General features: G+C 36.0%; 1 long non-coding RNA gene across 2 annotated transcripts in view; it reads left to right on the forward strand.

Moving 5' to 3' along the window:
• Nucleotides 1-1,405: 1,405 nt before the first annotated feature.
• LOC105498538 (uncharacterized) overlaps nt 1,406-19,784 on the forward strand; it is an 81,879-nt gene continuing 63,500 nt past the window's right edge. The window contains exons 1-2 of one of the 2 annotated variants that reach the window (XR_011621738.1): nt 1,406-1,676; nt 9,040-9,126. This is a non-coding gene — a long non-coding RNA (uncharacterized lncRNA). Of the gene's footprint in view, nt 1,677-2,458; nt 2,591-9,039; nt 9,127-19,784 lie in introns of those variants that run through there. The other variant, XR_011621739.1, reaches the window with a different exon arrangement.

Genomic DNA, 19,784 nt, shown 5'->3' on the forward strand with positions numbered 1-19,784 from the left:
CATCTCATTTAATCTTAACGGTAAAGATTCAAGCTAGATGTGGTTATATGTTTTATAAACAGGAAAAATGAGACACAGAGTATTAAAAGTCTTATACAACTGACTATCAGAGCAAGATTTTAACTGAAGATGTCTGAGTCCTGAGCACTTCATCACTAAGCTAATGTTTTATCTTAAGATATCTTGTGTTTCCATTTGTAGCATCAGGAAACCTAAATTTTAGTAGATGTTTCTCCAACTGTATGATATCAGATAACATATTTATGTTTTCATGACCCAATTTCCTCAAAGAAACTGTTTAGATAGTTGTACAAGGGATATCTGACTAACGAATGAATTGATTAATGAATTTTAATTTATAACTATCAATGTGTTTCTTTTTGACAATCTCTTTGTTTTTGAGATAAAATACACGTGGAGTCTTCACAAAGAAAGTAGAGAAGATCAAATTATACACACGTGTATGTGTATATAATCTACAAAAGTCTGCAAGCAAAATTAATTATTACTGAATTTCACAGGTAAAAAATCAAGTTTAAATCAAGGATCACATACTCAGTAGGAAACAGAAATTTAGATGCCCGAAGGGTAGTTAGAAGCTGAGAAATGTATTTCTAGAGTTCACATTCTTAACTATTATGCTATTCTAGATCTTAAATAAGACTGCTTTTTTTAAAAAAAAAAATTGCTTTAGCTTGAATTTGCAGTTATTTAAGATAGTTAAAGGAACAGCAATAGAGATAAAATGACCACTCTCATTACTGAAAATGTTGTAAGTGGAGAAATGAACTTTGATGCACAGCAGAACTGGACTGTCATTATGATGATGTTTTGAACACCAAAATAGACATTGGTATCCACTTTGTCAGAGGTAGCACTAAAGCACCTCAGACCTTTCGCAGGGAAGCATGCCTGGTAAATCCTACAGTGTCGAGATGCAATGTACAGTGTGGAGTGCATACTTACAAAGGACAACTGGTACCTTAAGGCAAAAAGAGAAGAGAAAGGCTGAGCTATTCATGCTGAATTTCTACCCCTAAATATGTCACATGGAGTGGGAAAGGCCAGGATTGCAGCTCCAATAGCGATCACCGCACATTGAAAGTAGAGGTAACAGAGAAGACTGATCCTCCCTACATTCCTTTATGGAATACAAGGAAGTACAGGAAGACAGTTTGAAAATAACTGAAAAAAATGACAATAAAAATTCATGCTGGTATTTTAATAATATGTTTAATTTTTGATATTATAGACTTACAGAGCATTGCGAAAATAGTATTAGATTGGTGCAAAAGCAATTGCAGTTTTGCCATCACTTTCAACGGCCAAAACTGCAATTACTTTTACACAAACATAATACAAAGAATTCTTAATACTCTACACCCAGCTTCCCTTAATATTACAATCTTAACTAATCTTAATTCAATTGCCACAGCTAAAAAACTATCAATGTTACATATTATTAGATAAATAACAGATTTCATTTGGGTTCTCTAGTGTTTTCAGTAATGTCCTTTTTATTTTTTTTTCTTGAGATGGAGTTTCGCCCTGTCGCCCAGGCTGGAGTGCGGTGGCGCCATCTCAGCTCACTGCAAGCTCCGCCTCCCGGGTTCCCGCCATTCTCCTGCCTCAGCCTCCCGAGTAGCTGGGACCACAGGCACCGCCATCACACCAGGGTAATTTTTTGTATTTTTAGTAGAGACGGGGTTTCAACGTGTTAGCCAGGATGGTCTCGATCTCCTGACCTCGTTATCCACCCGCCTCGGCCTCCGAAAGTGCTGGGATTACAGGCGTGAGCCACCAAGCCTGGCCACTAACGTCCTTTTATGGGTTCAAGATTTAGTTCAGGATCTCACTTAGCATTAAATTGTCACGGTTCCTTCATCTTTATTCCATCTGTTACAGTTCTTCAGTTTTTCCTTGACTGATAATGGGTACTCAAATAGCACATAATAGACGATAGTAGGTATATCCTACAAATACCATATCCTAGGAAAATTAAAATACATAATGCATTAAATGTAACTGGAATGTAGTAGACAGTAATTGGCATAATGCTAATTGGCATAATGCTCAAATAATGGTTAATATATCAATATTATTACATATAAACTTTAAATTTGCTGCAATCTAGTTTCTCTTTCAGCCTTTTCTCATCTCATCCGTTATACACACTTCATCCTGTGTTGTTTTGGCAAATAATCCTGATGATTTTGTGTCTATTCATGTTCTTTGCTTCTCCAATTTTCTAATTATTACTGAGGCCATGTCATCTAGATATCATTAGATGCAATATACAATGTCTTAATTTAAAATTTATATTCTGAGGTTACTTATTGATATGACTCGGCTGTGTCCCCATCCAAATCTCATCTTGAATTTAGTTCCCATAATCCCCAGGTATCGTGGGAGGAACCCAGTGGGAGGTCCTTGAATCATGGGGTCGGTTACTTCCAAACTGTTCTGGTGATAGTGAGTTCTCAAGAGATCCAATGGTTTTATAAAGGTCTTTTCCCCCTCTTCGCTCTGCACTTCTTTTTGCTGACACCATGTGAAGAAGGATGTGTTTGCTTCCCCTTCCACCATCATTGTAAGTTTCCTGAGGCTGCCCCAGACATGCTAAACTGTGAGTCAATTAAACCTCTTTCTTTTATAAATTACCCAATCTCAGGTATGTCTTCATGAGTAACACGAGAACAGGGGAATACACTTATTTTCACAGGTGTGCTTTTTCTATGTAATTTCAGGATTGTTTTTGCTGCTTTTTATTTTGTGCAATTCTATAGTTTTTAAGATGTCTTTTATTTTATTTATTTATTTGTGCTTTGTTTTGTTCCAGATGTTTTCCTCTATCATTCTTGAACAAACTGAGCTCTCTGCAAATTCAGAAGGATTTTGAATTTCCCATGATGCCAATTCTGTCTTTTAAATGATACTAATTTTCCTTTCCAAAATGTCATGTGTATAAGACAAGGACAGAAAGAACATTTTCCTGTTATAATCCTCTGACATTTTAGAGTTATTATTCTTTTAGAGTGGCTAACATTAATTACCCTAAAACACTCAGTATATATATCTTTAAGTCAAATGCATATTTTCTTTACATACTAATAGGGTTTTCAAACCCTCAGATTCTAGCTAGTATACCTATTTTACTACTACTCACAAGGGGTAGCATAGTTTCCTATCATTATTATTTGGTATACATATATGAAGATAAAGAAAAATAATGAAGAGGAGAAGGAAGAGAAGGCAAAAGGGTAAGGGAGAAGGGAGGAGGATTGAGGAAGAAGAATGGAAACAGGGGAGAAGAACAGGAAGAGAAGAAAAACAGATAACTATTCCCCTACATGCTGTGATATTATAACTTGTTTTGTCTTTTGTCTCACACGTAATAGTTTTGTGTGGTAGCACATCCTAAAATATAATACACTCAGCAAAGCTTAGTCTCTCTAGTTCAATCAGCTTTTTGTTCCCCTGCTGTTTTGTCTCTGTGTGTATCGAGAGGCATACAGGAAGCTTGTGGGATTAGAGGGAAAGGTCATTATTCTGATCTGGTAAGCAGTAGTACCCATTTCAGTGAGGGAAGAGTTTGCAATTTTGTGTGTTATGTTAATCATGTCATTGAGTAGGAGACTAACAGTAAAGAAAGAGTGGCACAATGTCTTATATTTTTCCAAATAATTTCTGTTTCATAATTGAAATTTGGAGTGTTAGTAGATGATGTATAAGGTGTCTGTCAATCAGACTTTGTGCTAGAGATAGCTAGTAGCTGGTCAAATGTTTGTTCATTGCTTTCACAATGTAGAGTTGTTATGTAAGTCAGTTATGGGATCAAAAGTGACAATTTCTAGCTCATCTTGTGTTTTCTGAGGTCCATGTGACTGGGCAGAAATTTTGTATTGTACTTCCACCATTGGCTTCTAATAATCCTTTGGGTATTATATGAGAGAGAAATAGAATTTTACCTATATTCAAAGAATTGTTTTTTTTCTAAAATAATATAAGATCAGGAATAAAATATTTTCAGAACTATATATCATAAATTATTTCGTTTTCAGTATTATAAAATTTCCCCACACTAAGTAAATAAACATTGAACTGGAGCAGATAAAAGCTGTGTAAGCAAAAGGTCCAGTTACTTGGTTCTGTGGTAATAGTCTTGAGCAGATGGACCAGGAAGAGCTGACCACGCTCTGCTGAGCTGGACAAATAACATCAAGTAATCTCCTTGAACCCTACTCTCGTTGGTTTAGACCGCCAATTCTCATGGTATTCTTTGACCATCATGTCTTGGCTTAAGAAAAACATGAACCAAATATTCTCATCCATTCCAAGTCACATCCATTTTGAGAAAGAGAGCAAGATCATGAGATTCTTTTGATCTGGGATGAGAAAAAAGAGATTAGGATGAAGGTATTTGGTGCAAACATTATCTTTATCTCCCAAATTAATGAGCTTTATGCTCTTTACTCCTTTTTTAAAACATATAGCATTAAAGTATATTTCATAATTAAATAGACTAAGAAGATTGACAATAAGTACATATAATTTAGTATATCAGCAAGGCTATCTATTAATAATACAACATTCTGAAATCACTTCCTTAGAGTTAAAAAAAAATCCTCATGTTACTATACATATGAAGCAACAAAATTTAAAATGTATACAAGGAACTTGAGATAAACTTTTTCTGTCTGTTCATTACAGATATACCAAACACAACAAAAGAATATAAAGAACCTAAATAATATAATTGATAGTGACGATGCATGCAGAGAATATGTATATATTTCAAACACAAAATACAATATTTTCAAACATTACTGAAAAGTTTATACACATAAACATATACAACCATACACAAGCACACACACACAAAACAACACTACACTTGTAAACTAGGCTATAAAACAAACAGCAATAACCCATGTAAAAATTGTAGGGTCCACCTGTTAAAAAAAGTGCTAGTGATTTAAAGTAGATAGTTTTTATATAAACATAAAAAATCAATAATATCTTGTGAGTATGGATATTGAGAACTATTGCATATGTCAAACTATTTCCTATTATAGTATTTACATATATGTTTACATATATTCACATGAATAAAACATGTATTGTCAATGTACATGTAAATATACAGAATTGGACAGTAATTTATTTGAATGGTAACAGTTTTCTTTTTTCATTACATCTAGGTAACCCATTACTGTCTGATCAGTCTCTTCAGAAATATCAGTGAATGAATAGAATTAATGTTTCTTTCCTATGCCTTTAAAAAACTGCATTTTTACAACCTATATAAAATCCTCTTTCATACGATAAATGCTGGTAAATTAGCCTGTATGCTTTCTTATACTCAAAACTTCTGTACAGTTCAAACACAAAGGGAAAAATGTTTTCTTATATAAGAAAACTAAATAAAAAACAAGAACTAGTTAGAATGATTGAATACAATTACATGTATTCAGTCTCTCCATATGAGAATATATAAAATATGCTTCATCAAGAAACAAATTTTCAATGTATATGGCTGATTTTATACAATTCTTAATGCTTGTTTCTTTCTAATACCTTTGAAGTTAGGGGCACAAAGAGGATTTGAGGAATGGATATTGTTTTGTATTTCACTGGAATATTCTCCAATTTTTTAAAAAAGCAAAAGCATCCTCATTATAATCAATCAATATATAGATATATAAAAAATTTGTACACTCTTACCACACAATTGTACTCGCTGTTATAGAAACAATGAAAGGAAGTCAGTATGTATCTCTTTTGTTTTTATAGACGTGTATATAGTCATATAGAGGTTTTTTGGTAATTTTGTTGTTTTCTTGTTAACATTTATTTCCATACCAATGCATGTTATATAACTGCTCTGCAACTTGAATTTTTTGCTTCACTTGGAGACAATAACAGCACAATAAAAACATATCATAATTAATCAAATAGTCACTATGGATGAGTATTAACATTGTTCATGTTGCTTAACTATAGCAAATATTTCAGTAGTAAACATTCATATATCTTTATTACTGATTTTTTATTTCTGTGAGATAGTTCACTGGATAAAATATTCAAATAAAAGGAAAATCATTTCATAAATATTCTTAATGCATAACTAGCTTGAGATTTTTGAGAAAGATTGTTGGAAAATAAAATTGGCAGGTCCAAATCTTGTAGGAGATTACAGTCCAAAGTAAAGAATTTGCTTTATCCTAGGTGCACAGAAAGTTCTCTGGGAGGTTTTAGGCAATGAGGTGACAAGAATGAATGTCTTTACCAAGATCCTCATGGTTGCTGTAAAAAGAAGTCCCCCAAAAGTTAATAATCTCCTCACAATTATGGTGAACATTTTACATTGAACTGAACATTTTTAATGATCTCTTACACCTATCGCAACATATCTATTATTACATCAATGTCAGTATTCCACTCACTTTATTTTGTTACCTAATTGATTCTTTTTATTAGAATTTCAGGTTCTTGTATCACTGAACCTTTGCATGGTACAGCATATGGTGTGATGCTTAGTAAACATCAGCTTGGTAAATGTTGATCTATGGACACCTAGAAAATAAAACAAGACTGTGATGGCAAATTGTTAGAAAGTTAATTGAACTTCAATATTGACTAAGTAAAATTGGGTGGGATATAAGACCTTTTTGAGCAACTAACTTTTTCTTTAAGATTTTTATGAGCAGATGAGACATATTTGGGAAGATGGAGAATAAGGCTTTTGGCTTAGAGAAGACCTAATATAATAGATAAAGGAGATAACAAGCCTGGCACAGAAAAACAAAAATGCACATTTGTCCTAACCGCAAATGCTGTAAGGTGGTTTAACAAAAGCAGAATTACTTCCTCTCCAGACCTCTTCTGCCAATCTCAGTAAATAGCACAAAAATATAGTTAAGTGATCAAATCAAAATTATAAGATTCTTCTTCTTTTTTTTTCATTCTTTCAGCTCCCACACAAATAGGTAATATTAACTCACTCAGCTCTCTGTGACACGATTGTTAGCACAGTAGTACAAACCATCACCTTCTCTCATCTGGACTGCTCAACACTCCCATCTGAGGGCTTCCTGCTGCTGTCATTTTCCCTTCAATTCATTCTGTCTCCTGCCCTGGCTCTCTTGCTGCCTGATAAATCTAACCTTATTGGCTCTTATATGAGGTGGAATTTGTTTCTCTTGTCTATAAGTTGACTTTTAATTTGTCATTAGCTTAAAATATCTTTTTTAAACATAGTTTTATTTAATTTCAAGTAATCAAATCCATCAATCATTTTTCTTATGGTTTTTAAAAATTTACATCTTATTTGGGGTAGGCATTCCACATCCCAGGTTTGAAAAAAAAAATAAAAAAGATTAACCTCTTAAAATGTTTAGCCTCTTATGACTTGCTTTTTTTTTTTTTTTTTTGAGACGGAGTCTCACGCTGTTGCCCAGGCTGGAGTGCAGTGGCGCGATCTCGGCTCACTGCAAGCTCCGCCTCCCGGGTTCCCGCCATTCTCCTGCCTCAGCCTCCTGAGTAGCTGGGACTACAGGCGCCCGCCACCGCGCCCGGCTAATTTTTTGTATTTTTAGTAGAGACGGGGTTTCACTGTGGTCTCGATCTCCTGACCTTGTGATCCGCCCGCCTCGGCCTCCCAAAGTGCTGGGATTACAGGCTTGAGCCACCGCGCCCGGCCATGACTTGCTTTTAAAAAACATTTTTGTTGAGGTATAATTTTAATATTATAAAATTCATCTATTCTATGTGTATAATTCAGTGATTTTTTTTTTTATTAAACTTACAGTTTTGCCACTGTTACCACAATTCAGTATTAGAGGATTTCCATCATTTCAAAAGTTCCCTCAGAAGGAATTATAGTCAATCTCAGTTTCTACCCCCAAATCCCAGTAGTTTGTGTTCAGACAGTGTAAATGTTTCTTTTAGGGACGTTTCATATAAATGGAGTCATAAAATATACAACCTTTGTGTCTAACTTAATGTTTCTGTGCTCTAAATCAGTAGATCATTTGTTTAGATTACTGAATAGAATTCACTGTTTGTATAAACTGCATTTTGTTTATTAATTTACTAGCTGATGGATATTTGGATTCCTTTTACTTTTTGGCATTATGAACAACGTTGCTATGAACAGTTGCGTACAAGTGTCTTTCGTTTTCTTGATTAGATGCTTAAAGCAGAACAAGTGGGTCATACGGCAGGTTTATGTTTAACTTGCAGTGGAACGATCATTGCTCACTGCAACCTCGGCCTCCTGGGCTCAGGTGATCCTCCCAAGTAGCTGTGGTTACAGGCGTGCACCGCCATGCCCAGCTAATTTTTGTATTTTGTGCAGAGACGGGGTTTTGCCATGTTGCCCAGGCTGGTCTCAAACTCCTGATATCAAGCAATCCACCCGCCTCGCCCTTCCAAACTTTGGGGATTATGGATGTGATCCACCCTGCCTTGCATTTAGCTTCTTTAGAAACTGCCAAACCATTTTCCAAAGTGTGTGTATCACTTTACATTCCCACTTGCCAGCGTATGAAGATTCCACTTCCTCCACATTCTTGTATAAACTTTTCTCTTTTTGATAAAAGTTGTTTTAGTAAGAGTGAGGTAATATCTCACTATGGTTTTATTTTTCATTTCCTTAATAACTGATGATATTAAGTATATTTTCATGTGCTGTTTAGATATTTTTATATATTATTTGGTGAAAAGTCTAATTAAATATGTCATCCATTTTAATTGGATATTTGTTTCCTCCTATTGCATTGTTTGAGTTCTTTTTAATATTCTGAATATAAGCCCTTTCTTGAGATGAGATTTTCAGATATTTTCTCTTGCCCTGTGGTTTGCCTTTTAATTGTATTAGTTATGTCATTTGAAATACACAGGTTTTAATATTGAAAAAGTCTCAATTATCTTGCTATATGTTGTGTTTTTTTTATGGTTTCTGTTTTTGGCATCGTATCTAAGGGACACTTTGCCTGACAAAATGTCTCAAATATTTTCTTTTGTGTTTTCTTCTAGGAGTTTTAGAACTTCAGGATTTGCAGATTTGATTTCAGATCTAAGATCTACTATTCACTTGGAATATCTTTTTATGTGTAATGTGAGGTAAAAACACATTTTTTTTTTTTTTGCATGTGGGTATTCAGCTGTCCCAGCACCATTTGATGGAAAGACTAATTTTCCACATTGATTTGCCTTAATATCTATGTCAAACAGCAATTGACAATGAATGTAAAAATTTCTTTCTGAATTTTCAATTCTGTCATATTGATCTATATGTACACCTTTATCCCAGTAACATATTGTCTTGACTTTTGTAGTTTCATAGTAAAATTTGAAATTTGGAAGTGTAACTGCAAACTTCATTTTCTTTTTCAAAATATTTTTGTCAATTATGAATCCTCTACATTTCTGTGTAAATTTTAGGATAAGCTTGTAATTTTCTGCAGTAATCTGTTGTGGCCATGTGATAGAGTTTGTGAGAAATTTATAGATCAATTTGAATAATATTACCGTTTTAACAATATTGATTATTTCAATTCATATGTATGAAATAGATCTACATTTATTTAGATTTTCTTTAATTTATCTTATTAGTATTTTATAATTTTCAATATTAAAGACTTGTATTTTTTGGTAAGTGTATTCTTAAGTGTTTTATTTTTGGAAATCTATTTTGAATTGAATTATTTATTTAATTTCAAGTTCATTGCTAGTATATAAAGTTTCTTTTTTAAACTCAATATATTTTTCTTGAATAAATATTTACATAGAAGTCAGTGTGTTATAGGAATAAACAGAGTTTCTGGTCAGGCAGATATACTATGTCATTATTATCTATAAAACGTTGATGAAGTTATAGTTATAGTATTTGGGCCTTTTATACTATGTCCATTAGAGTATAAGAAAAATCTCTGTCTTACAAGGGTTCAATAACTCCTTTGTGGAATACTTTATTAAATATTTTTCCTTCTTTTTAATCAGCAGTTGTGTTATTAAAATTATTTTCTATATGTTCTGATATTAAAAATGTCTTAAGTATTTTCAATTCCTATAATAAATGTTCATAACTTGTATCTTTATATCATTCCAAATTAGTTAAGATAAATTCTGTTTTTAATAATAAATATGTAGATATTATAAATTAATATAGTATATAAATATGTAAAAGTATATCTATATCTAAATTATATAAACATACATGTATATATATATACACACACATCATATATGAACAAGACCTCAGAAGTTGAGAGTGGTTATAAATTCTGATGAAAAAACTTTCCTTTGAACTGAACACAAAAGCAGATACAGGAAGAGAGCAAGACAAAGTCATAATGTCAGTGTCATCACAGAGAGTAAAATAGTACTGGTTTTAATTAGTCAGGAAACAAGAGAGGCATTTTGTGTAATTGGCATTTAGGCATTGAGTATTCATAAGTTCAGTTTTGTCTTTATAAGACTCTGCATTTATTATTCTTGTTCACCTTTATTACTATAGAGGTGGAAAGGGTGTCATGCTCTTCTTCACCCATCATAAGGGTCACAGCCAATGCTCCTATTAAAAAAGACAAGCTAATAAGAGCAAAGTGTAACAAGTTGATTTTATCAAAGGCTTCAGAAATGAAGACCCAGCGGGGGGGCGGAGCAAGATGGCCGAATAGGAGCAGCTCCAGTCTCCAACTCCCAGCGCGAGCGACACAGAAGACCGGTGATTTCTGCATTTTCAACTGAGGTACTGGGTTCATCTCACTGGGGAGTGCCGGACGATCGGTGCTGGTCAGCTGCTGCAGCCCGACCAGCGAGAGCTAAAGCAGGGCGAGGCATTGCCTCACCTGGGAAGTGCAAGGGGGAAGGGAGTCCCTTTTCCTAGCCAGGGGAACTGAGACACACAACACCTGGAAAATTGGGTAACTCCCACCCCAATACTGCGCTTTAAGCAAACAGGCACACCAGGAGATCATATCCCACACCTGGCCGGGAGGGTCCCACACCCACGGAGCCTCCCTCATTGCTAGCACAGCAGTCTGTGATCTACCGGCAAGGCAGCAGCGAGGCTGGGGGAGGGGCGCCCGCCATTGCTGAGGCTTAAGTAGGTAAACAAAGCTGCTGGGAAGCTCAAACTGGATGGAGCTCACAGCAGCTCAAGGAAACCTGCCTGTCTCTGTAGACTCCACCTCTGGGGACAGGGCACAGTAAACTAAACAAACGCAGCAGACACTTCTGCAGACGCAAACGACTCTGTCTGGCAGCTTTGAAGAGAGCAGTGGATCTCCCAACACGGAGGTTGAGATCTGAGAAGGGACAGACTGCCTGCTCAAGTGGGTCCCTGACCCCTGAGTAGCCTAACTGGGAGACATCCCCCACTAGGGGCAGTCTGACACCCCACACCTCACAGAGAGGAGTACACCCCTGAGAGGAAGCTTCCAAAGCAAGAATCAGACAGGTACACTCGCTGTTCAGAAATATTCTATCTTCTGCAGCCTCTGCTGCTGATACCCAGGCAAACAGGGTCTGGAGTGGACCTCAAGCAATCTCCAACAGACCTACAGCTGAGGGTCCTGACTGTTAGAAGGAAAACTATCAAACAGGAAGGACACCTACACCAAAACCCCATCAGTACATCACCATCATCAAAGACCAGAGGCAGATAAAACCACAAAGAAGGGGAAAAAGCAGGGCAGAAAAGCTGGAAATTCAAAAAATAAGAGTGCATCTCCCCCGGCAAAGGAGCGCAGCTCATCGCCAGCAACAGATCAAAGCTGGACGGAGAATGACTTTGACGAGATGAGACAAGAAGGCTTCAGTCTATCAAATTTCTCAGAGCTAAAGGAGGAATTACGTACCCAGCGCAAAGAAACTAAAAATCTTGAAAAAAAAGTGGAAGAATTGATGGCTAGAGTAATTAATGCAGAGAAGGTCATAAACGAAATGAAAGAGATGAAAACCATGACACGAGAAATACATGACAAATGCACAAGCTTCAGTAACCGACTCGATCAACTGGAAGAAAGAGTATCAGCGATGGAGGATCAAATGAATGAAATGAAGCGAGAAGAGAAACCAAAAGAAAAAAGAAGAAAAAGAAATGAACAAAGCCTGCAAAAAGTATGAGATTATGTAAAAAGACCAAATCTACGTCTGATTGGGGTGCCTGAAAGTGAGGGGGAAAATGGAACCAAGTTGGAAAACACTCTTCAGGATATCATCCAGGAGAACTTCCCCAACCTAGTAGGCCAGGCCAACATTCAAATCCAGGAAATACAGAGAACGCCACAAAGATACTCCTCGAGAAGAGCAACTCCAAGACACATAATTGCCAGATTCACCAAAGTTGAAATGAAGGAAAAAATCTTAAGGGCAGCCAGAGAGAAAGGTCGGGTTACCCACAAAGGGAAGCCCATCAGACTAACAGCAGATCTCTCGGCAGAAACTCTACAAGCCAGAAGAGAGTGTGGGCCAATATTCAACATTCTTAAATAAAAGAATTTTAAACCCAGAATTTCATATCCAGCCAAACTAAGTTTCATAAGTGAAGGAGAAATAAAATCCTTTACAGATAAGCAAATGCTTAGAGATTTTGTCATCACTAGGCCTGCCTTACAAGAGACCCTGAAGGAAGCACTCAACATGGAAAGGAACAACCGGTACCAGCCATTGCAAAAACATGCCAAAATGTAAAGACCATCGAGGCTAGGAAGAAACTGCATCAACTAACGAGCAAAATAACCAGTTAATATCATAATGGCAGGATCAAGTTCACACATAACAATCTTAACCTTAAACGTAAATGGACTAAATGCTCCAATTAAAAGACACAGACTGGCAAACTGGATAAAGAGTCAAGACCCATCAGTCTGCTGTATTCAGGAGACCCATCTCACACGCAGAGACATACATAGGCTCAAAATAAAGGGATGGAGGAAGATTTACCAAGCAAATGGAGAACAAAAAAAAGCGGGGGTTGCAATACTAGTCTCTGATAAAACAGACTTTAAACCATCAAAGATCAAAAGAGACAAAGAAGGCCATTACATAATGGTAAAGGGATCAATTCAACAGGAAGAGCTAACTATCCTAAATATATATGCACCCAATACAGGAGCACCCAGATTCATCAAGCAAGTCCTTAGAGACTTACAAAGAGACTTAGACTCCCATACAATAATAATGGGAGACTTCAACACTCCACTGTCAACATTAGACAGATCAACGAGACAGAAAGTTAACAAGGATATCCAGGAATTGAACTCATCTCTGCAGCAAGCAGACCTAATAGACATCTATAGAACTCTCCACCCCAAATCAACAGAATATACATTCTTCTCAGCACCACATCGTACTTACTCCAAAATTGACCATGTAATTGGAAGTAAAGCACTCCTCAGCAAATGTACAAGAACAGAAATTATAACAAACTGTCTCTCAGACCACAGTGCAATCAAACTAGAACTCAGGACTAAGAAACTCAATCAAAACTGCTCAACTACATGGAAACTGAACAACCTGCTCCTGAATGACTACTGGTTACATAACGAAATGAAGGCAGAAATAAAGATGTTCTTTGAAACCAATGAGAACAAAGATACAACATACCAGAATATCTGGGACACATTTAAAGCAGTGTGTAGAGGGAAATTTATAGCACTAAATGCCCACAAGAGAAAGCAGGAAAGATCTAAAATTGACACTCTAACATCGCAATTAAAAGAACTAGAGAAGCAAGAGCAAACACATTCGAAAGCTAGCAGAAGGCAAGAAATAACTAAGATCAGAGCAGAACTGAAGGAGATAGAGACACAAAAAACCCTCCAAAAAATCAATGAATCCAGGAGTTGATTTTTTGAAAAGATCAACAAAATTGACAGACCACTAGCCAGACTAATAAAGAAGAAAAGAGAGAAGAATCAAATCAACGCAATAAAAAATGATAAAGGGGATATCACCACCGACCCCACAGAAATACAAACTACCATCAGAGAATACTATAAACACCTCTATGCAAATAAACTGGAAAACATAGAAGAAATGGATAATTTCCTGGACAATTACACTCTTCCAAGACTAAACCAGGAAGAAGTTGAATCCCTGAATAGACCAATAGCAGGCTCTGAAATTGAGGCAACAATTAATAGCCTACCAACCAAAAAAAGTCCAGGACCAGATGGATTCACAGCTGAATTCTACCAGAGGTACAAGGAGGAGTTGGTACCATTCCTTCTGAAACTATTCCAATCAATAGAAAAAGAGGGAATCCTCCCTAACTCATTTTATGAGGCCAACATCAACCTGCTACCAAAGCCTGGCAGAGACACAACAAAAAAAGAGAATTTTAGACCAATATCCCTGATGAACATCGATGCAAAAATCCTCAATAAAATACTGGCAAACCGGATTCAGCAACACATCAAAAAGCTTATCCACCATGATCAAGTGGGCTTCATCCCTGGGATGCAAGGCTGGTTCAATATTCGCAAATCAATAAACATAATCCAGCATATAAACAGAACCAAAGACAAGAACCACATGATTATCTCAATAGATGCAGAAAAGGCTTTTGACAAAATTCAACAGCCCTTCATGCTAAAAACGCTCAATAAATTCGGTATTGATGGAACGTACCTCAAAATAATAAGAGTTATTTATGACAAACCCACAGCCAATATCATACTGAATGGGCAAAAACTGGAAAACTGGCACAAGACAGGGATGCCCTCTCTCACCACTCCTATTCAACATAGTGTTGGAAGTTCTGGCTAGGGCAATCAGGCAAGAGAAAGAAATCAAGGGTATTCAGTTAGGAAAAGAAGAAGTCAAATTGTCCCTCTTTGCAGATGACATGATTGTATATTTAGAAAACCCCATCATCTCAGCCCAAAATCTCCTTAAGCTGATAAGCAACTTCAGCAAAGTCTCAGGATACAAAATTAATGTGCAAAAATCACAAGCATTCTTATACACCAGTAACAGACAAACAGAGAGCCAAATCAGGAATGAACTTCCATTCACAATTGCTTCAAAGAGAATCAAATACCTAGGAATCCAACTTACAAGGGATGTAAAGGACCTCTTCAAGGACAACTACAAACCACTGCTCAGTGAAATAAAAGAGGACATAAACAAATGGAAGAACATACCATGCTCATGGATAGGAAGAATCAATATCGTGAAAATGGCCATACTGCCCAAGGTAATTTATAGATTCAATGCCATCCCCATCAAGCTACCAATGAGTTTCTTCACAGAATTGGAAAAAACTGCTTTAAAGTTCATATGGAACCAAAAAAGAGCCCGCATCTCCAAGACAATCCTAAGTCAAAAGAACAAAGCTGGAGGCATCACACTACCTGACTTCAAACTATACTACAAGGCTACAGTAACCAAAACAGCATGGTACTGGTACCAAAACAGAGATATAGACCAATGGAACAGAACAGAGTCCTCAGAAATAATACCACACATCTACAGCCATTTGATCTTTGACAAACCTGAGAGAAACAAGAAATGGGGAAAGGATTCCCTATTTAATAAATGGTGCTGGGAAAATTGGCTAGCCATAAGTAGAAAGCTGAAACTGGATCCTTTCCTTACTCCTTATATGAAAATTAATTCAAGATGGATTAGAGACTTAAATCTTAGACCTAATACCATAAAAATCCTAGAGGAAAACCTAGGTAGTACCATTCAGGATATAGGCATGGGCAAAGACTTCATGTCTAAAATGCCAAAAGCAACAGCAGCAAAAGCCAAAATTGACAAATGGGATCTCATTAAACTAAAGAGCTTCTGCACAGCAAAAGAAACTACCATCAGAGTGAACAGACAACCTACAGAATGGGAGAAAATTTTTGCAATCTACTCATCTGACAAAGGGCTAATATCCAGAACCTACAAAGAACTCAAACAAATTTACAAGAAAAAAACAAACAACCCCATCAAAAAGTGGGCAAAGGATATGAACAGACATTTCTCAAAAGAAGACATTCATGCAGCCAACAGACACATGAAAAAATGCTCATCATCACTGGCCATCAGAGAAATGCATATCAAAACCACAATGAGATACCATCTCACACCAGTTAGAATGGCAATCATTAAAAAGTCAGGAAACAACAGGTGCTGGAGAGGATGTGGAGAAATAGGAACACTTTTACACTGTTGGTGGGATTGTAAACTAGTTCAACCATTATGGAAAACAGTATGGCAATTCCTCAAGGATCTAGAACTAGATGTACCATATGACCCAGCCATCCCATTACTGGGTATATACCCAAAGGATTATAAATTATGCTGCTATAAAGACACATGCACACGTATGTTTATTGCAGCACTATTCACAATAGCAAAGACTTGGAATCAACCCAAATGTCCATCAGTGACCTACTGGATTAAGAAAATGTGGCATATATACACCATGGAATACTATGCAGCCATAAAAAAGGATGAGTTTGAGTCCTTTGTAGGGACTTGGATGCAGCTGGAATCCATCATTCTTAGCAAACTATCACAAGAACAGAAAACCAAACACCGCATGTTCTCACTCATAGGTGGGCACTGAACAATGAGATCACTCGGACTCAGGAAGGGGAACATCACACACCGGGGCCTATCATGGGGAGGGGGGAGGGGGGAGGGGTTGCATTGGGAGTTATACCTGATGTAAATGACGAGTTGATGGGTGCAGCACAGCAACATGGCACAAGTATACATATGTAACAAACCTGCACGTTATGCACATGTACCCTACAACTTAAAGTATAATAATAATAAATTAAAAAAATAAATAAATAAAAAAGAAATTATTACAAGTGCAACTTTTTTTAAATAAAAATGCTGTATTAGCATGCAGAAAAAAAAAACAGACACTTTACAAACACGTGCCATTAATCTAGTAAAATATCATGTTTTCAATGAATCTTTACTATTTTAACTTTAACTTACCAACTTTTAAAACTAAACTTCTGAAGTTATTTTAAAATATAAAATGGTCAGTCAGTCAAAGAAACATCTGATATGTTTAGAGATAAAAAAATCACTGTCTCAATTCAGGGTGCTGACAATATACACAAGAATGGAAAATAAATATGAGGATGGTAATTGTTTATAAAGTGTAAATTTGACCTAATACAATTTATTTTTAACTATATCACCATATAAAAATTAGGCATTATGTTCTTGGAAATATTAAAAAAAAAAAAAAAAAAAGAAATGAAGACCCAAAGATGCAGGAAAAAACCTCTAAAATATTTTTATGCTTAGGTTTGATGGAGAATGAAGAGCAATGTGGAAATATGATTGGACAAAAGGGTATGATCTAATGGCAGGAGACTGACGGGGGAACTCCAGCATTTCCGGTCTGTTCAGATTCTTTTTGGACTCTTTATGTAGCATTCCTTCCTCCTGAGTATGGGGTAGGACTCCTCTGGAATTAGGGTATTCAAGAGAGAGAAAAGAGAGTGTGGTCTTTCTTGGTCTTATGGCTTGATTTTAGGGAGAACGGTTCTAGTTTCTATGACCTGTTGATACGGTCTGGCTCTGTGCCCCAACCAAATGTCAGTTGAAATTGTAATTCTCCTGTGTCAAGAAAGGGAGACCTGTAATCCCCTTGTGTAGAGGGAGAAAAGTGATTGGATTATGGGGTGGTTTCCCCAAGTCGTTATCGTAATAGTGAGTGAGATTCACGAGGTCTAAAGGTTTTAAAACTGGCAGGTTGTCCTGTGCTCGCACTTCTCTTCTCTCCTCCACCTTGTGAAGTAGGTGCCTGCTTCCCCTTCACCTTCAGCCATAGTGTAAGTTTCCTGAGGTCTCATCAGCCACGCTGAACTGTGAGTCAATTACACCTCTTTTCTTCATAAATTACCCAGTCTGGGGTATTCTTTGTAGCCCTGTGAAAATGGACTAATACACCTATCTTGGGGAAGAGGAATTCTACTTTCTATGACATGATTTTGGGGAGACATAGGGATGACAAACATGAAGATGAGAGAAGGTCAAAAAGACCTTGCTTCTGAGGTTCTTGCAGTCTCTTTCAGTTCAACGTGCTCAGCACGTCAAAGTGCCATACTTTGCGGTATTGTGTTCTGAGCCCTGACATTGCTTGTGTACATTAACAAATAAATGATTGATAAATAATGAATAATAAGATTAAGTTTTAAGTAAATTTACTCATTGGATAAAACATAATTTACCATGTGAATTTCTCTATGTTCCCCTCATGCCTTATTGTATTAAAGCAGGAATTGGCCATAAATAAATTTGTTATAGTGGTAGAAATAAAACATCAGTAGATTGTAGCTTTCTAGAACTTTGTGCATTAAACTAATTTCTACAACCTCTAAATTTAACTAGTTATTTTAACTGGACAGAAAATCTAAATGAAATTGATGTGACATTTGCATGTAAATAAGATGAGAAGCATTTGTTAATTTTTGCATTTTTAGACATTATAGGTAGAAAAAATGAGTACTCTTTTTACTCAAAGTGGAAATATTCTATAGTCTTATGAAATTTTTCACATCTCTATAATTGTTAACATTAATTAACTTTACTTAGACATAATCAATTCTTTCATTTAGGTAAAAATTCTCAGTAGAAACATTTATTTCATTAGCACATTTTTTCCCAAAAATTTTACCAGAGGGAATTTAGAAGGTTAATATCCGGTATAAACAAACAAACAAACAGTAGCCATCTTGACACAGTTTTGTCCATTACAGTGTGAGCCATGAAATAATATTTTGACTTATTTACTACTATAATACCCTTGAGAATCCATCAGCAAAAAAGAATCGAGTGCCCTGTTTTCTCAGGAATTTGAGCTTGGTGGAGCTCATGCATCTGTACTCATCCTCTCATGCTAAGGGAGTAATTACAAGTGTTCAAGCCAAATCCATAAATCATGATGTGGTGAGATCTCTGGTTTCTTTTGATGTCCTCCTTAAGTGAATGCAATCTCAGTGGCAGTTGATATCCCCTAAACTGTTCTTGCAAATGGTTATTACATTTGAACTTAGAAGCAATTTGTATTCTCTGATGGGCTTTTGTCTTTGAAATGCCCTTCCCCTTATAATCCAAATGGAATGTCAATGTTGAACCTTTTGTTCAGTTACATTCAGGAAAAGAAACAAAAATGATTGTATATTTTATAGTGCTTTTCAAGTGCATTTCCAGAATACTTGCACACACAGAAACACACACCGCATATGTTTGAGCAGGTAGGTTCTACATAAATCAGTTTTAGATATTTTTTTTCAGTATCACCTTTTGCTTAGTTTGCTGTCCAATATTAACTTTTTCTGCATCTGGCCTTTTTGTATATCTGCTTATTTCTTATATTTCTTTTTCATGTCTCTAAGAGTATGGTTCTGAACAAAAACTAAAAAAAAAATCAGAGAAAATTAATTTCTCAGAAATAGTATAGTTTAGAGGCATTATAGCTTATATGAACTCTGAAGTAAAGCACACTTTTGCTCAAAACCCAGCCCTCCTACTGAGCAGATGCATGAGCCTACCATTCAAAATCGCAATACATGTAAACTATTATTGTATTAAATGATTAATTGGACATTTGTTTTAAAATAATTCTGGGCAGAACAATATAAGGTTTGCTTAATCAGAAGGGAAAAAATAACCGCATGTTGAAGATGATTTGCATGTATCATTTAGCATTCCTGACAAACAAATCACCTGGAAGAAATATTTTCATAAGAAAATCCTTTCCTCCTTTTGATGAAGTATTAAATACATATTTTTAATGTATTCCA

The sequence above is a fragment of the Macaca nemestrina genome, chromosome 4, assembly GCF_043159975.1.
Source record: "Macaca nemestrina isolate mMacNem1 chromosome 4, mMacNem.hap1, whole genome shotgun sequence".
NCBI classification, from domain to species: domain Eukaryota; kingdom Metazoa; phylum Chordata; class Mammalia; order Primates; family Cercopithecidae; genus Macaca; species Macaca nemestrina.